This window comes from Cryptomeria japonica, chromosome 2 (genome assembly GCF_030272615.1).
Source record: "Cryptomeria japonica chromosome 2, Sugi_1.0, whole genome shotgun sequence".
NCBI lineage: Eukaryota > Viridiplantae > Streptophyta > Pinopsida > Cupressales > Cupressaceae > Cryptomeria > Cryptomeria japonica.
The window spans coordinates 118573969-118592894 of NC_081406.1; positions in this window are offsets into that span (position 1 = coordinate 118573969).

The following is an 18926-nucleotide window of genomic DNA, read 5'->3' on the forward strand; positions in this document are numbered from 1 at the left end:
GCATTGCCAAACATGGGTGATGTGAAGTGTTTAATCATGGTGTCTGTAAATATGTATTAGTATGTTTTTGTACAATTTGATTAAATATTGATTCTATGTTTAACATTTCATTTTAAAAACAAGTTTGAAATGCGCGACACTCATGTCTATTTCTATTTAATATTTAAACTGCATTCATATTATTCTCAATTCTTCACAATTAAATTTCTTACATTAAACTCTTCTTTTCTCAAACACATTACAACTAAATTAAAATTCTATTCTTACAATTATTGAGCATTTCTAATAGTGATTCTACTCTTTATGAAGGTATATGTCCAAATACTTTAGACTATGTCTATATAGAATCAGAATGCATCTTTGAAAAATAGAAAAATATAATTTAATTTTTAATTAATTAATAAATAAAGGAGTTGTGCTTACTTTATCTTTCTGACTTGTCGCAGCAATGAGAGAATGTTGGCTGAAGTAATGAGGCAGTAATAAGCAACACCATATTTAGGCCTGGCTTAATCAACACACTCTAAACGTTGATCCGCTTTGGTGGCTGGTGTGGGCTCAGTTAACCTTCCGTGGTGAGAGTGACTGCGATGGTTAAGTTTGAATTTGCATCTCCCGCCTCAGTCGACTAATTTTGCCCGCACATTTCCATTTCGATAATTCATTCATCAAATCATTTGGAATGAACGTACAAATTTGGTAAAAAAGGTAGTTCTGCAAGGGGATTTAGGAAGCTACTTGAGTCATCGTGAACTAGCAATGTCAGGCTCTCGGCATGTAAACATCGGAGCTAAATGGGTGTCAGATTCTGTTTTCAATATTGATAATGAATTTGACAAAAATAAACCATATAGCCTCGTTGCATACAATATTAAATTTTTGCTTATAACTAACTGTTGCAGTTCAGTCTGTGCAGGTGATAGACACCTTGGGGAATGCTACGAAATTTCATCGAAGTGGGTTGCATTGGGAAGTATAAATGGAGTATCTTTCATACATAGTTGTTTCTTCTTTTTTCGCTGCGCTTGATGGTGATTCCATTTTGCTGCAGCATGGTGGAGATTGCAAACATAGAGGCGATTAAGGAAGGTTTATTCACCGTTAAATCTGGTGAGACTTTGGTTTTTACTCCATCCCAGTCCTCCTCGTTAATCTGTGAAGAGTTATTAAGCAATTGAGGCCTCCCATAATAGCGAATGTAGAAATAGGAGCGCAAGATAATTGTTCATGTCTTGTTAATAGATTCGAGATGCTTCTCTATTATATGTCATATTTGGATCTGCCGGATGTTAACAAAAATGATGTGTTGCGCAGGGCTTAAAGAAAAGAGCTTCAGCTTTCAAGCTACGTATCTGTCTAGATGAGGAATAGGAGAAAATGCTTACGGGTAATATAGTCATCTGGAGCCCAGTGGGCATGCCATAATCATGAGGTGGACAAGAACATTATTACCTTCACTCTCGCCATCAAATGGTATCAAACAAATGTTCATGGCTGCAATGCATATTCCAAATATCTTGATTCGAGTCAAGATATTAAAACCACTTTTGAATGATGTAACACAAAGTCAAGAGCATTTATTTATTTACAGACTTGCTAATGAGATGTTTTTATAGGGGTAGGATGTTGAAGGCCGTGGCTATTCTGGTTTCAACATAGACCTTTCATATAACGTGATAGTGACATGTTCGTAATCATTTATTATGAAATTGATGGTGTAAAATGGATGACTAACGCGTGTTAGTCAATCTATACTATCATTTTGGAACCAGAATAAACGCATCCCCTATTGAACTGCAACAGCCTGAAATGCTTGAGGCACTTGGAAAGAAATGTGTTTTGGCCGTTGAAACGTGAAATGCCTCTTTGCCGTTGCATTTCTGACAACTATGATCAGGGATGACGACACTTGGCACATGGAAAACATACATGGCTCAAAACAACTAGTAGTTTTTGAAGTGGAGATGAAGGAACATTTTCCACGGCTATATATATATATATATAAATAATCCACAAGGTGGCAAGAAACAATATAGCAAGCTGGAAAAAAACCGACGCACAAAAGGTAAAGAACATGGTTGAGAAGTTTAGAGTAATTAATCATTTAAAAAATAAACATAAATATTAAAATAAGATCCCTGCAAGACTTTTAATCCATAGCAAAAGCAACATATTAAGTATCTCATAACCCTTAAAAATACCAAACAGCCGGTTCGTACAATAGCTCTTCACCTTAAATGTACAGCAGTTTAATTTCTGTTTTACGGTTAGTTTGTTCGTTGTGGATCAACTCTAATGTTTTGGACAAGACCAGTTCACTTGTTAATCTCTTTAAAAAACGTAGAATCCGAATGGAACCAACTGATACTTCGGATAAAACCAAAAATACATTTTAAAAAAGTTTTGCCCCAAAGGAATGAGTTACTACTTACAACAGGTGTTGTAAATAAAACAGATGCCAATAAGAATTCAACACCAAATTAGCATATATATGGAATGTGAAAAAGATCGGTGTAGGTTAGAGAATTATAAGTGTTTTTGAAATGTATATATTTGGAACAGATGACTTAAATCACACACATTAAGATTTGATTTGTAGGCTTAAAAGTATTAAATACTCAGAGTTGACTGACATTTTCTAGACTTAATATGTTGCTTTATGTGTGTGGTTTAAGACTAGTCATAAAATTTGAAGAATGATTGAAAATATGAGAATGATGAGTTTGTTGGTTGTTTAGATTTAACATTCATTCACCATTGGGAAACTTGTCGTTCATCTTGATAAACATTTCATAAAGTAACAAATAATTTATTAGGAAAGTGATAAATACATCTCTAGATAGGTAATGAATAAGGTTTGAAGCATTTAAATGTTTGAATAATTATGATGTTTGGCGGTTCATCTTTTTCATGATTAAGAGATCATTAATTCTTGAGCATAGGTAGATTACTCAATAGTGAGTATTTTAGAAATATTGAAACGGTACCATAGTATGAAAAATATTTTTATTTCTTGATGACTGTTTACATGTGGTTTGTTATTTTTCCTGTTGATTAGTTATAAGAATAGTAGTGTCATAAATTAATTTTTGATTGGTTTTAATTATTATTTTTAGTTCTTGTCAATGACTAGTCATTATTTTGGAAGTTTTGTGATAATTCTATAATAAAAAATGTATATTTAGTTGTTTTACTATTGCAATATATTTGTGATGGATAAAATATAAAGTGAGGTGACAATTAAACAGTTAATTAATGTATTTAATGACATTAGGTGATTTGGAATTTAATTTCAAGTCAACTTAGTATTGTGAAAGACTTATTATTAGTTTTTGGAGCATATTGAAATTTACTAATTTATATATATGTTGGTACTAGATTTTTTATTTTTTTTAATATGATGTCTTTTTAGAAGAATTGTGATGTGACAAAAAATATATATAAACATATGAGAGTGGTAATTTTGTCTTTTGTTTTGATTTTCCTTTTATAATTGAAGTATTAAAGAGTCATTGTCTATGTAAAGATTAGAAGCATTGTAGACATTATTGATTTATTTTGTTGATTTTGAAGAAAGTATATTGTGTCTTATTTGTTTGGTTTATTCGTCAAATTTATTTATCATGATTTTTTTTTCTTTTTCCTTGGATTTATTGAAAGTAATGGAGGTTGAGGAACTTTTTTGAAATAAATTGAGAGCAAATCGAGCAAGGTGATTTGTTTTCTAGTTTTTCTTGTTACACATTTTATATTTTAGACTAAATTTGAAAAGAAGAAATACTAGACAATTGACATAGTTCTACTTGGCATTGTGGTGAATAGAAAGGATGAATTGTGTTTGATTGGTCATTTTAGATATTATGTATTAGTATCAATGTTATTGCTATTTTTTGGTAAAGCATGCTTAGCAAGTTTTTGAGTGTTCTAATGTTTACAACTATGTATGGTGATTGTGATTCTTTGTTGGCTCTATTGTTATTTCATAATTTTCCTTTGAATGAAGTATTCATTCATTAATACCTTTGTTGAGATTTCGAGTCCTATAGAGAAGTGAAGTCTTAGAAGGTAGTTAGGAGTTCTGATGGATAATATATATTTCTTGCCATGTTATTGTCATTTTTTTGTAGAGACAAGAGTTTTTTTATAATTTTGTTCTCTTTATATGATAATTGCCCTTTGAACATGGCACAAATTCATTAGTAACTCTGACATATTTTTTAAATCTTATGGAAATCTAAAGGATCTTTTACAAGTAGTCACAAAGTTATGTTGTTTGGTAAAATCTATAGTCCTTGAGAATTGTTTGTTGAAAGATTTTTATTTTGATAGAGGTAAATGACTTAATACCTTTGTCAAAGCTTTGAGTTGTGCTATGAACTTTATCATTTGTGAGAACTCAAGCATTTTCAAATGGGTTTCATTAATAAATTTATCAAAGATTTAAATCATACTGGAGGCTAGAGCCTCTATAAGAACTATTTCCAAGTTCAAATTGTTTCTACAACCAAATTACAAATATTTGTACACAAAATCAAAATTGGGTAGAAGAAAACTTGTGTCATGGTTAGTAGTTATTTCAAATGTATGCAAGTATTGTTTGATAGTTGTCACAAAAGTGTTATAGAAGTAATTAATGATTAATACCTTTGTTGGAGTTTGTAGTATTGTTAAGAAATAAACCCTTTTGGAAATTATCAAGAATTGTCATGGTTTTTAAAAAAAAGAAGTATCTACAAGTTAATAACTTTGTCATTGTTTTAGGTCTTGTCAGGAATGAAAGTGTTATTGCAAAGTTAACTAGGTTAGTGTTTTGAGTCTCTTATAGGGAATGAAAGTGTTATTGTGAAGTTATTGGGATTTCTAGAATTTGGTACAGCTATCATCCTTCCTAATTTTTGTGCTATTCTTCTTTATTCAATAATTTTCCTTCAAATGAAGTATCAATTCATTAGTACCTTTGTTAAATTTTTGAATCGTGTGGGGAACTAAATCCTTCTTCACAAGTACTCAAGATTTGGTGTAGCTTAGTAGAACCTATAGTCTTTATGAATTGTCAATTAATAGCATTTTGTTTTGATATAGGTTTCACTAATTCCTTTGGTAGAACTGTTCACACTACCATAAACTCGACTCTTAAATAGGTTTTATCAATACCTCTATCAAAGATTTGAACACTATTAAAAAATGTAGACCCATTGTGAAAATTAGTCCAATTTTCTAATTGTTTCTACAATCTATCATTATCCTGATCTATCATAAATGCAAAGAAATATTACATCAATACCTAATTCACTTGATTCATTTCTTACATAATCCATGAGAAAAAAAACATACATACAAACTTAGATAACTTAATGGAAAAAAAGGAAGAAATAAATGTTTGAAAATTGTAACAAACTTAGGAAGATGGGGGGAAATATCAGCTAGCTACATGTAGAAGTCAATACGGGTTTGTCTTGATTGCCCATACAAAAAGGAAGTCAAGTCAAGATGCATGACTCTGTGCTTCTGAGATGGAAATGTTAGTGTAAATTAGCAACAACTATAGCTACCATTATTTTCAGTTGGAAAATTAGAATTAGCAACAACTCTTTAATTGGAATGTATCTATTGTTGCCCTATTTTTCTTAGTAAGCTAACAAAGGAAACATTCTTGTGTTTTCTTTTCTTTCCACTATTTTCTTGCTTGCCTTCTTCGTAGTTGGATTTAATAAGCCGTGTTAAACTACAATTTAATTAGTGTGAATAATAGAACTTGTTTATTTTTCTGCTTCTAAATTTTCTATTCTGCAAGTTGATTCTTTCTTTGTTGGCTAGATCTCTGTGTTGTAGGTTTATTAAAAATTTACATGATATTAGAGCTTTGGGAGCCAGGAAGGAGGAATAACCATTTTTTAGGTTTTTAAAGAATTAGGGAAATTAAGAAGAATGGTATTTCCAGCCTCTACAATTCTCACGCCTTATAATTATTTTGATTGGAAGCTTAAGATTCTTCTTCAACTCAAAAGTAGGGGCTTGTCTCAGATTTTAATGGCAATAGAGGTTGAACCTAATTCTGGAGTTGAAATATTCAAATATTTCAATCAGATGGATGAGGATTATTGTGTCATTTTCTTATCCATTTCTCTAGAGTTATTGTTTCATGTTGAAGCACGCACAATGCCAAACATGGTTTGGACTACATTGGAGACTCTTTTTGCAAAATAAGATGAGATGCGAGGTCACATCTTGGAGAATGAGCTCAACTTATTAGATCCAAAGAGTTTTGATAATATTCAAGACTTTTTCACAAAGTTCAAAGCATTGTTACTTCAGCTGAAAGGTTGTGGAATTGATAAAGCCAAAGAAGAAGAAAAGTTAATTCTTGCAATTTTGTCAAATTTGGGTCCAAAATATGATATCTTTGTATCTTCTTTTCACACAATCAAGTTTACAACTGGAGCAACTTGGAAGATTCCCACACTCAATGCTTTTATTAAGTCTTTGATACATGAGCTGAATAAGCACATAAAGATGGGTACCTTGAAAAACTCGAAAGCTCATGCACTTGTTGTGCATGCAAGTGGGAAGAACAATTCAAAATCCAATCAGCAATCCAAAGGCAAAGGGAAGAAGCATCTTGATCTAAAAAGGGAGCTAATTTCAAACCTCCAGATGAATCTTTGAGTTCAAAGGAAAAGAAGGACAAAAAGGGCAAATTAGAGTGTAGCTATTGAAACCATGGTTACCATCCATAATCATTATGCATGAAGAAGATCGTTGATCTCATGGCGTAGATTATTTAGGAGAATAATATTGGTAACTTTATTCCAAAAAGTGTCAGGAAGCAGGAAGAAAAAGAACCAAAAACAAGAGGTAATGTGCATTCATTAGTTGCTATTCATTCTTCTCCAGATGAATGGACCATCGATTTTGGAGTTTCACACCACATGGATACCATAATAGATGCTCTTTCATCCTTAAAACCATATGAAGGTCCTCCTATTCTCATGAGAGATAATTCTCCAGTAGAGGTAATTGGACAAGGATGTGTAGAGATTGGTATTGGTAGTTTTGAGGATGTTCTTCACATTCCAAAGCTTTTTGTCAATCTTCTCTCTATATACCAAATGACACATATTGTCCCTAGGAGAGTTGAATTCACCCTAGATTCAGTGAGCATATTTGACATGCAAGACAACTCCCTAATTGTTATTGGTAAGGAGACCATCAATCTCACCTATATACTTTTTTCTAAATTTGCTGCAAAATAAGATTATGCTTTACTTCGAGTACATTTAAATGAGGAAAGTAGAATTAGGCATGAAAGATATGGTCATTTATGTTGAGACATGCACCATCCAAGGATTGAACCTAGGACCTTCCATACATTGCTGAAGTGCTCTACCACTAAGCTAGTGGCCCCTCTTGGACCAATCCATCGTCGGTCTGGGTGTGGCTCATTTCCAATAGCAACACCCCCCTTAAGCCAAAGCCGAAACGATGATGGACTGGTCTAAGAGGGGCCAATAGCTCAGCGGTAGAGCACTCTAGCAGCATATGGAAGGTCCTAGATTTGAGTCCTAGTTGGTCTATGTCTCAACATGGTATCAGAGCCAGGTCTAGGCTAGGAGCCCCAAACACACAAGAGGTGTGGCTTAAGGGGGGTTGTTGGTGTTGGAAATAAGTCACACTCAAACCGATGATTGACTAGTCCAAGAGGGGTCAGTAGCTTAGTGGTAGAGAACCCAAACAACGTATGGAAGGTCCTAGGTTTGAGTCCTAGTTAGTCCATGTCTCAACAATTTAAATTTTAGATACATGAAACACCTTAGTAAATAGGGGATGGTAAAAGGTCTTCTTGCCATTGAATTTTCTGATGGAGTTTGTGAAGGTTGTGCTCTTGGAAAGCATCCTCAAGGTATTTTTTTTAAAGGGAATGTATGGAGAGCTTCTTCTCCTTTAGTGATTGTTCATAGTGATCTTTTGGGTCCATTTTCAAAACCTTCCATTAGAAAATCTAAATATGTACTTACATTAATTGATGATTGCACATGATACACATGGGTGTATTTTCTCACATTCAAGTCTAATGTTTTTGAGAATCTCAAGATTTTCAAAGCCTATGAAGAGAAGTAACTTGGGAAAATGATCAAGATCCTCTGCATAGATAATTGGGGGAAGTATGTCAACAATGATGTTCAAAATCTTTGTGATGAAGTTGGAATACAATTGTAGAACACAGTTCCTTATACTTCGCAATAGAATGAGGTAGCTAAGAGGAAGAATCAAACCTTGAAAGAGATGGCTAGCTACATGTTAAATGCAAGATCTCTTCCTTCCAAATTGTGCATTGAAGCAATCAACTGTGCTTCATACATAGAAAATAGATCTCCTCACAAATCTATTACAATAATAACACCTTTTGAAGCTTGGAGTGGCATGAAACCAGAAATTACCCATTTTCGCATCTTTGGATCATGTGCATGCGGCCGCATTCCTACAAAAAAGAGGAAGGCTTTGGAGTGTCAAAGAAAAAAATGAATCTTTATTGGATATCTAGATGGTGTCAAGGGATATAGGTTGTTAGATCTCTTAACTGAAATAGTCTTTATTGAGAGGAGCGTCTACTTTGATGAAAGTTTCTCTCATGCATCTTAGGAGCACCATGCTACCACTTTTGTGCTACCTTCTCTCACAAACCTCAAAGATGATACATGGAATAATTCAAGAAGAACTCGTGAACTGGTATTTCAAGAATAACATAGCATTTTTAGGTTTGAAAGCTTTCCGGTGATTAAGGTGCATTGAATTATGGTTTTGTTAATTGAGATGACTCAGATACATCATGTTATTATCATTTAGGTGATCTTCATTTATCCTTTTGGATCTGGTCAAGATGACATATATCTACATGTTACACTCTCAAGTCAAGATGATGTATAACCTATTTTTGTGGTTACCAGTATATAAATTTGGTGTGGGTGATCTTTTTGGTGTATGATGTGATTGTATGCGAGAAAGAGGTGATCAAGAATCCATTTTGGTGCAGTTTCACCTACGCATTCTTGATATGGTATCTGACTGAGACAATGTATAGGATAGAACAAAGCAGAACAAAGAAGGTACTCCAGTCAGTTAATTTGTGCCCAACCAAAACTCATCCAAGCACTATAGATTCTATTTCAGAGTTTATACATTGTAACTAATCATTGTAATTGTAGACACCTAAAATTGTCATGTCTAATTAAATAAATATTTTATTTATTTAATTATCTAAGCCTAATTCTTCTATTAATTGAATAAATCTTTATTTATTTAATTAATTCATTTATCCACTTCTAGCCTTATTTCTTATTTAAATAAATACATTTATTTATTTAAATTATCCTTATCCTAAATTAAATAAATATCTTATTTATTTAATTAATCCCAATTCTGCTATTAATTAAATAAATATTTATTTATTTCATTAATTCATTAACCTTTTCTACCTATGACACATGTCATTCATCTCTTAATTCCTACACTACCTACCCTCTTATTATTTTCTTATTTTCTTTACCTACCCTCTAATCATGGCCGACCTCTTTTACACCTCTCAATCTTATCCCTCCATTTCATATAGTGTCTTCTATATAAGGAGATGCTTCCTTCATTATCAACCCTAATCAATCTATGCTGACTAACTCACTATGCATTCAGCCCCAACTACGCTTTCAAAGTTGCATATGCAAGCAAGCCTACTTGCAAACCACATTTTCGTTCTTTGTTGAGCTCTTGTGCACATATAAAATCTGAGAGCAAATATATCAAGCAAGATCAATGGAGATAGGAAGAATGGAGATTAAAACCCCGTTGGACATGTGATGGTATAATCTTTGTGATTTCAATTGATTTGCATTATCTTAGGTAATCTTCATATGTTATGGTGGATCTTTGTTGTTGTTAGGCTAGGGTTTTGTGTTGAATTCATTTAGTCTTTCAATATTGTTAATCCATTTTCACCATATACATTTTGGCACGCCCCGTGGGACATGGATTTTTGTTAGATCTATGTTTTTTGTAGATTTTTCTAACCCTATATTGCTGTTTTGTAAAACAATTTGGAGAATAACCTTGTGCAGCTAGGGTTTTGGACACAAAATCAAGATCTTGGAGAGATTTGATCATATATCACAAACGGCTTGGAAATTTTGCACCAAATTTTGTTTGCAGATTGAAGATAGTATAAGGAGCTCTAAAAAAAAATTCAGATCTATTAGAGCATATTTTAATTTTCTATGATTTTTTTATGAATTTTCATAAAAAATTAATTTTGAGAGCAAATGAGCGAATTTTTTGGATTTTCTTACATTTTTGGAAATCTCTCGTAATTATACAGAGGATCTTTTCTTTGTGATTTTAATTTTGATGCAAAATATTTCCTTAAAAATTGGATCTTTAAAAATTAGGGGTTTTCCTTATTTTGATCATATCTCACACATGGCTTTGAATTTTGGCATAAATTTTTTTTTTTAGGTCAGGAAAAATATCAGAAGGACTTAGTAAACATTTTATATTTTTTGGAACAAATTGTCATTTTATATGAATTTTTTATAATTTTTCATAAAAAAATAATTTTGAGAGTAAATTAGTGAATTTTTTGGATTTTATTACATTTTTAGAAATCTCTCAAAATTATACATAGGATATATTATTTGTGATTTTAAATTTAATGCAAAAAAATTCCTCAAAAATTAGATCTTTGAAAATTAGGGTTTTGCATTATTTTACTCATATCTCACAAACCGCTTGGATTTGTTGCAGAAATATTTTTATGCAAGTTTGGAAGACCATTAGAACTCTCCAATAAAAACTTTAGATTTTTTGGATCAATTTTGCATTTTATATAAATTTTTTATGATTTTTCATAAAAAATTAATTTTTGGAGCAAATTGCCAAATTTTTTGGATTTTCTTACATTTCTGGAAATCTCTTAAAATTTTACAGTTGGTCTCTTTTCATGATAAATAATATATTTGAATTTGTCAACAAAATGCATTATTGAAGGCCCCTATTTCACAAAGTCTTTTGGATCTAAAATTTACCTAACTTGTGTGCTTACAGGAAGGGGTGATCATTTGAAACAATCCAAACTACTAAAAAATATTTGTTGCAGGACCTTGGAAAGGGTTTTTGATCTTTATTGTGTTCCTTGTTCTCATAGACTAGAAAACACTTCAATTGGTGTACTAAAATTGAACCATTGTCTTTTGTGTCTTGAGCAATAGGCTCTTTTTGTTTCATCTTTAGAGGGCCTATCTCCTCGTGTGGTCATTAGGACTACTAGTGAGGAGAGAACGACCCAAGTGGTAGCGAGGAAAACCCACCTCTTCTGAACCACTATAAACAACTATATTCATTGTGAAAAATATGGATAACGTGTGCTAATTAGTTCATACCGACACTATGTCTCCCCATAAACCTGTTTGATCAAATTTATTTGATCATTTGGAGGGCGTAACCCCTATTGGCTGGGAGCCTTCTATATTTACAAAGCTGAAAGTGCCGCATGTATGGCCACACGAGTGGATGCCCTTACTAGCACCTTTTTGTTTTAGAAGCCAAACTCCTTCTTGTTGTTGGGGCAGGAGATCAGACCTCTGGTAGTGGCCCACACACATACGGTTCTTAGTAGAGATACAAAGTTTGCCACGGGGAGTTTTCGTGGGGACTGATGCTTGGCTACCCTGAGAAGTGAGTGCCGAGGGTGGAGCCAGTGGGGTCAATCATCTAAGTATCCGCTCTGAATAGCATAGCCTCGGGGGAAACTCCATGTAGGATCAACAACTATTATCTTGACCAGCCATAAGAATTGTGCTTGACTTATTTTGACCAATCAAACATTCAAGACCAAACAACAAAACATTGTGTCTTTTGTGTCTTCGAGGGTATGCAAAACATTTTTTTTACATCAAAAAACACACTTTTCTTGGAGTCATTTTGAGTCTAAACACTTGCAAACATTGAGTCTTCATCATCATTGTGTCCTCTTGTCACAAAAAACAGTCAAAAAATTCAGATTTGGTCACAACAACAACTTCAGAAATTGGAAAAATTTACAGTCCAACAAACAAGAGCAATCAGTTTCAGAATTCTTGAGCTTCCTAAGCTATCTCTTCAGGTTTTCATCTAGCATTCAACCTATCTTTGGGTCTCACAAAGTCCATCATTGCTTTACACCTTACATTACATTCACATTTGTCTAAACTTGAGTCAATCGGTCACTTGCTTGTCCTCATCTTACTTTGTCAACACACTACATACAACAACATTTTGCTAAGTGGTCCCTCATCAAGGTCTGTCACCTTTGGGTCTCATTTGGTCTTACTTAGAGTCGAGGTCAACTTACCTCATCAAGAGAAACTATCATCTCTTTGGAAGTCACACCTACTCTACTACATACATACTTGGTCTTATACTTTGGACATTGCAAGTACACTTCAGATTCATTTACACTACATCCAACTCTTGGTCTTCCATATTCTTTCCATTTTCATCTAGTCTCAAACATCTTGGTCAATACCTAGTTCATGGTTGAAACTCGTTCCGAAAAATCTAGGAGAGAAGCTAAAGAGGCTCAAGAGTCTGCAAACATGAGTGCCTATGAGTATGACAATGATGTCTTTTTCAATTCTGATCATACTACATTACCTGACATGGATGCTTATAGAAACATTCCAAATGTTGAGCACATGGACACTACAAACAATGATACACACAATGACAGTATGGACAACTTTTCCGTACATTCAGCAGAAGTGGAAGACACCATTATGAATCCTCATTTCAATCGATTGGTTGAGGAAATAATGAGGAGAGATAGACAATATTTTCTACAAGTGATGGCACAAAGTGGAACCAAGATCCCTCATGATTTTGACATGTCTTAAATAATGGAAAATTGACCTTTGCAACAACCTCACTCCAACATGGATCAAAGGAGGCCTAATAGTGGAGGCAATAGAGGACCACATATGGTGCCTGAATCACCATCGTCTTTGTTTCAAAAACCAGAGGTTCCTTATGGTCAAGCATATGATACTCACCTTTGTAGACCATTATGGAAGTCTTATGTAGAGAAATATGCTCAACCACATACAAATGCTAAGGATCAACCACCAAAGCAATTGGACATTCAAAGGCATGCTCAAAATTTGGACACAAGAAAACCCCGTGTCAAATTTGGGGGCAACACACTAGAACAAACTCATGACATGCTTGTAGCGTATGGTATACATGGACAAAGCAAATATTACGTTCCTCAACATGACTCTATACCAAGTGGTCCATATACGCAACATCATTATAGACCTCCTCCATATGAACATGTGTATGATCAATATCATCCATATATGCAACATGCTCCTCCTCCAATAGGTGCCTCAAGCATGGGGTATGTCCCAAGAAGTCGATCTCCACCTAAGAACAATTTGGAGCAACAAATCAGAGACTTACAAAAGAAAATGGAGGACATAAATACACCGAAGCCAACATACACAATGAGAGACATATGTCCTTATCCATTTGAAAAGAGCATTCCAATACCTCCTTTTCGTACACACTTTGTGACACCTAAGTTTGATAAGTAGAGAGGAAAAGGGGATCCTAAGGGACACATAAGACAATTTTTCATAGCTTGCATTGAGGTATCTTCAGAAGAGGCATATTTGATGAGATTATTCCCACAAAGCCTAGGTGATCAAGCTATGGAATGGTTCTCCCAACTTCCACCTGGTATTAAGTCATGGGGTGACTTAGCAGAGGCATTTATTCAAAATTTCTCCTACAACATAGAGATAGAAATATCAGTCACTACTTTGTGCAACACCAAGCAAAGGGATGGAGAAATCTAGCCAGCAGATGCTCTTGTGAAATTCCACAAAAAAAAAATGGTAAAAATGTTCACCCAGAATGTTAACAAAGACATTGGCTCTGATCTAAGGAAAGCTTGTTTGTCCACCTTCAAGGACATCATTGAAAAAGGCTTAGCAATAGAAAAGGTCCTAATTGAACAAGGAGTCATTAAGATATTCAAGGAAAACAAAGATGACTTTAAAGGAAAAGATAAGCCAAGATTTTCGAATAAAAACAAGAACACAGTCAATGATGGTGTTGTTGATGCCAATACAATGTGACCCAAAATCATTTTTTTGGGATCAAGCTCTACAAACAATCAGGTGAATACTCAAACAACTTCCAGATCACGAAGAAAGTACACCCCATTGGGAGAACCACTTGAGTCAGTTTTCAACAAGCTAGTGGCAAACAAGATAATCACAATTCCAGATTTGCCTCCATATGAGCCAACGGTCAAACCAAATTGGTGGAATGATGATGACTATTGTGAATTTCATAAGAGCAAGGGCCACAAGACAGGAAATTGTCATCGACTGAAGAACATCATACAAGATCTTATTGATAGAGGTGACATTGAGATTGAAGGACACTCATCCAATCAAGAACATGAGATGTTTAAGGAACCATTCCCAAAACATGACAAGGGGAAAGCCAAAGCCACAGATGAGCAAGCCAACTATACTAGAGCATCTTATAACTATGATTCAACTATCAATCACATTTCGATGGATGATTATGTCTCTACCATTATCATCAAGGACAAAACACATGAGAATTCTACCCAAAGACCCAAGATTGTCCTAAAAGGCATTGGATCTTCTTCTGAACCTACCTCTGAATGTAATGTTACAACTCATCGAGGTAAATTCACTTTGCAAGGTGCTCCAGCAAAAAACACTACTTCCTCATCAACCAAGCCTGAGTATGACCTTGTAGAATAGTTAGTGAAGACACCTGCACTTATTTCCATCCTTGATCTTTTACGCATATCCCCCGCACATAAAGCCATTCTTGACAAAATCTTGAGAGACACTTCTATCCCTATTGATCTGAACATGGACCAGTTTCAAGCCATGATGGGATACCTTTCCGTTCCACACTCCCTTATGTTTACAGAAGCTGATGACACCTCCGTGAGCTAGCCACATAATGCACCTTTACACATTGAAGCCTTCCTACACAAACATCGAATAAAATGAGTCTTGATAGATGGAGGAGTAGGTCTTAACATATGTACATTGAGCACTATTAAACAATTGGGATATTCAGATAAAGTTGTGAATGCTACAAACAAAATTACCATCAAAGCATATGACGATGAAGAGCGTTCATCCAAAGGCATAGTCACCTTGCCTTTCAAAGTTGGGCCAATTACTAAGGATGTAGCTTGTCAAGTCCTAGACTTGGATCTCATATACAACATATTGCTAGGATGTCCATGGATTCATAAGATGAGGGTAGTCCCATCTACATATCATCGATGTATCAAGTTTCATCACAATGGAGTTGAAGTGATTGTCAAAGCTGACCCAAATCCATTCATATATTGCAACAATCTGTGACCTAGATCAGAAATAACAATCCTAGTCAATCGAGAAGCTATTCCTTCATTAGCATATGTGGATCCAGAATCCTTGAAAGCTTCTACATCAAAACAAGAAGAGCTCAAAGAAAAATTCAAGATTAAAGACTTGGGATGTGGTGAGTATATCTTTCATGTTGATCAACTCCCACTATCTCCTAAGACATTTAGTCGAGAGGAACAATCTAGAAACAATTTGCAAGGAATTGGGGGTGAACCACCTAGTGTTGTGGCTACTAAGTCTGGATGCAAATCTCCTCTAGTGGTGCAAGAACCTCTTGATATCAATAGTCCTAAGAGTGGTTCCAACAAAGAATCTATTGAGCGTATCTCCAACCCTCTTGATAACTCACATAGCTTTACCATATCACCCACTCATTCCATTTCTACTCCACTCCTAGACTTGGATCAACAAGAATTACAAAAGCCCTTACTCATTAGGGATCAAAAATCAAGCTTTGAAAAGAAAAATCTAAAAGTCAACAATAAAGAAAAGTCCTTTAGTCCAAATCAAAATCAAAAGCTATTGGACTCTGAAAGGATCAAAGTCAAGGATAAAAATCCTATGAAGCAAAAAGAGAAAGAGTTGATCTCCCCTAATATAAAAATAACTGGGGGCAAAAGTTCTACAATATTAAGTCAAAAAGCATACTTGTTGATCCTAAGTCTCCATCATGCTATCCTACTTTCACTTCTTTTCACAGTCATAAGCCTTCATAACTCATCCACTTGTTCCACACGTCCATCCCCTTTTGGCGATACATCATGGACCTTTAATGGAGCTTCCTTGAAGGACTTTGCTATCAGGGATGCCCAAACTTCTTCAGGTGACACACATATGGGCCTGTGTAGTCCACACACTAGTAATCCTATCTCAGTTCCTTCATCAAGGAAGACAGTCACTCGAGCTACACATCATTCAGTCAAGGAACGTTGCAATTACAATCATAAAGTCAAGCCTTGCACATTTGAGGTGGGTGACTTAGTTCTCAAAGAAAATCCTAAAAATCAGCAAGACATAGAGAAGAAGGGCAAGTTTGAACCAAACTATGGATTCGGTGCATATCAGCTCTCAACCACAGAGGGTGAACCTTTGGAGGATCCTATCAATAGCATGCACCTTCATAGGTTTTACACATAGTTCTTCAGAGTATCCTAATCCAAAAATACAAAAAAAATCATAAAAATTAAAAAAATTGTTACTTGGTGAAAACCTGGCAAACAGGGGCCTTGTGATACAAAAAAAAATCACAAAAATCAAAAAAAAGTAAAGAGAAATAAATTCGTCCAACGGTGAAAACCACTTCGATGGCGCCCTGGGCAAGTACCATGGTGAAAACCAGGTCACCGATGCCATGCGTAGAGACATTGCTCCTCCCTCCTTCAGGATTCTATTTCATCCTTCACTTTGCACACACTCACAACCCATTCATTCATAATAAACTTACCCATTCCCATCATGGCTTGTTATTGATCTACCTAAGATTAGTTAGCCATCCATAATAAACATTCCTTTTCACCCCTTTCTATTCATAATAAATCAGCTCCTATCTATGGCTAAGGCAAATCCTACGTCTAGTGATGGGTGTGGAACTGAGAGCATCACATGTTCTGAGGAGTAGAGTTTCTTCCAGTTTTCTTCAGTCTATCCACGCACAATCCGCAATAAAGAAACATTTGCATCACAATCTGCAATAAAGTTCCATCTTCTCCACAATAAAGTATCAATTTTATGGATTCGGTCAGTTTCAGATGAGACATAGCAGCAACAATGGGCTTCAACAAATCAAATCTTTCAATAGACTCAAACAACATTATGGTTCAGTGTTGTCTATCCTTTTTGTGAAAGTAAACATTGTGACCACAATCAAATAAGACTTATACAAGTGACAAGAGACACTAAACTTGAGGACTACAGTGGATGTTGGTGTCGAGTCTTGGTTTTCTTTTGATTTTATCTTTCCGGTGACATGTCTTTTAGCTTTTCTAGGATGTCTCTGACTAGGGATTCTATCTCCAGGATGTCTTTGACTAGAAAGGCGAGGATGGGGTATCGTCACCTATTTTTATTTGCTGTCTATGGATTGTCTCTTAGTAATGCTATGACTTGTCCAAGGATATGAGGACACTGAGAGTCTAGTATGAACTAGGGCATTCCTTGTTTGCAACTATCTTATCTCCATGCAAACAGGTACAATGACTTTCTGGGTCAAACATATGCTTCGATTGTCATAACCTACTTGCCATAATAAAGCTCAATGATGATAACGCACAAGAAGCTCTTTCACTTTCATATCTTCTATCTTCCATCCCCCTTTCTTGATTGACTTCCATCACCCTTTTTGAGTCTGTGTAGCCTGCTATCACATGATTGAGTATAATGACATGCCAAAAACATTTGTATTTCATGTAGTTGCACTTGGATTACCACATATTAAGCATTTCATACATACATATAGATATCACAATTGCATCACATCCTGCACACAACACATGTTAGCACATTTTATATTCTCATCATGTAAATAATTATTTGCATTATCATATTTATTGGCATTTCATACATTCACATTTGCATTGGCATAACATATAAAAACATAAAAGAACAAAAAAAATATTGCATTTTATCATGTACATATGTGCATCCATATCATAACCATCACATAGAAACATACATCATGAAACTTCTCATCACATAGGTATGCATGCATATAACTGTCGCAAAGATGAATCATCTCATATATATAATCATAAGTGTCATGATAAAATGATGTCAAAATCATATGGCTACAATCACCCCAAGGTGTCTACATCATCATACAAAATGGTACAAAACTGATATAGAGGAACCCACTGATCACTCCTCCCAGCATCGCCAGTAGTGCTAATCATGTCTGTGTCATAGTATCCCAAGCCACATGTCCAACCCTCATCTCCAGTCTAAGATCTTGAAACACTTGTCTCAGGGCATCTCTGTCTCCGTCTCGATCATAGGGTATCAACTCCCCATCAATTGGTATCCTCAAAATCCTATACACATCCTCTAAGGTGATTGTCATCTTACCCATCAGCAAATGGAACGTGCATGTCTCAGAGTGCCATCTCTCAACCAGCGTAGTTAGCAACCCCATGTTCACCCGAAACTCAGGCAGATACAGAATAAATCGCAGATCCATAACCTCAATCGTGGCCCTGTCCTCAAATGTCAGCTCTGGATGTAATCTCCATGTCGATGGGAATCTCTCTCGTGACTCCAACATAGGTAGATACTTCTGTAGTCAAGCAAATCAATCATGTCAGTCATAGTGGCATTCACTGTTCATCACAAAATGCTGCTCTTTATCCTAGTGCTTATATTTATCATATGGTGCTATTTATCCTAGTGACACTCAATGTTCATCACAAAGTGTTTCTATTTATCCTAGTGGTACTCCCTGTTCATCACAAAGTACTACATGTTTAG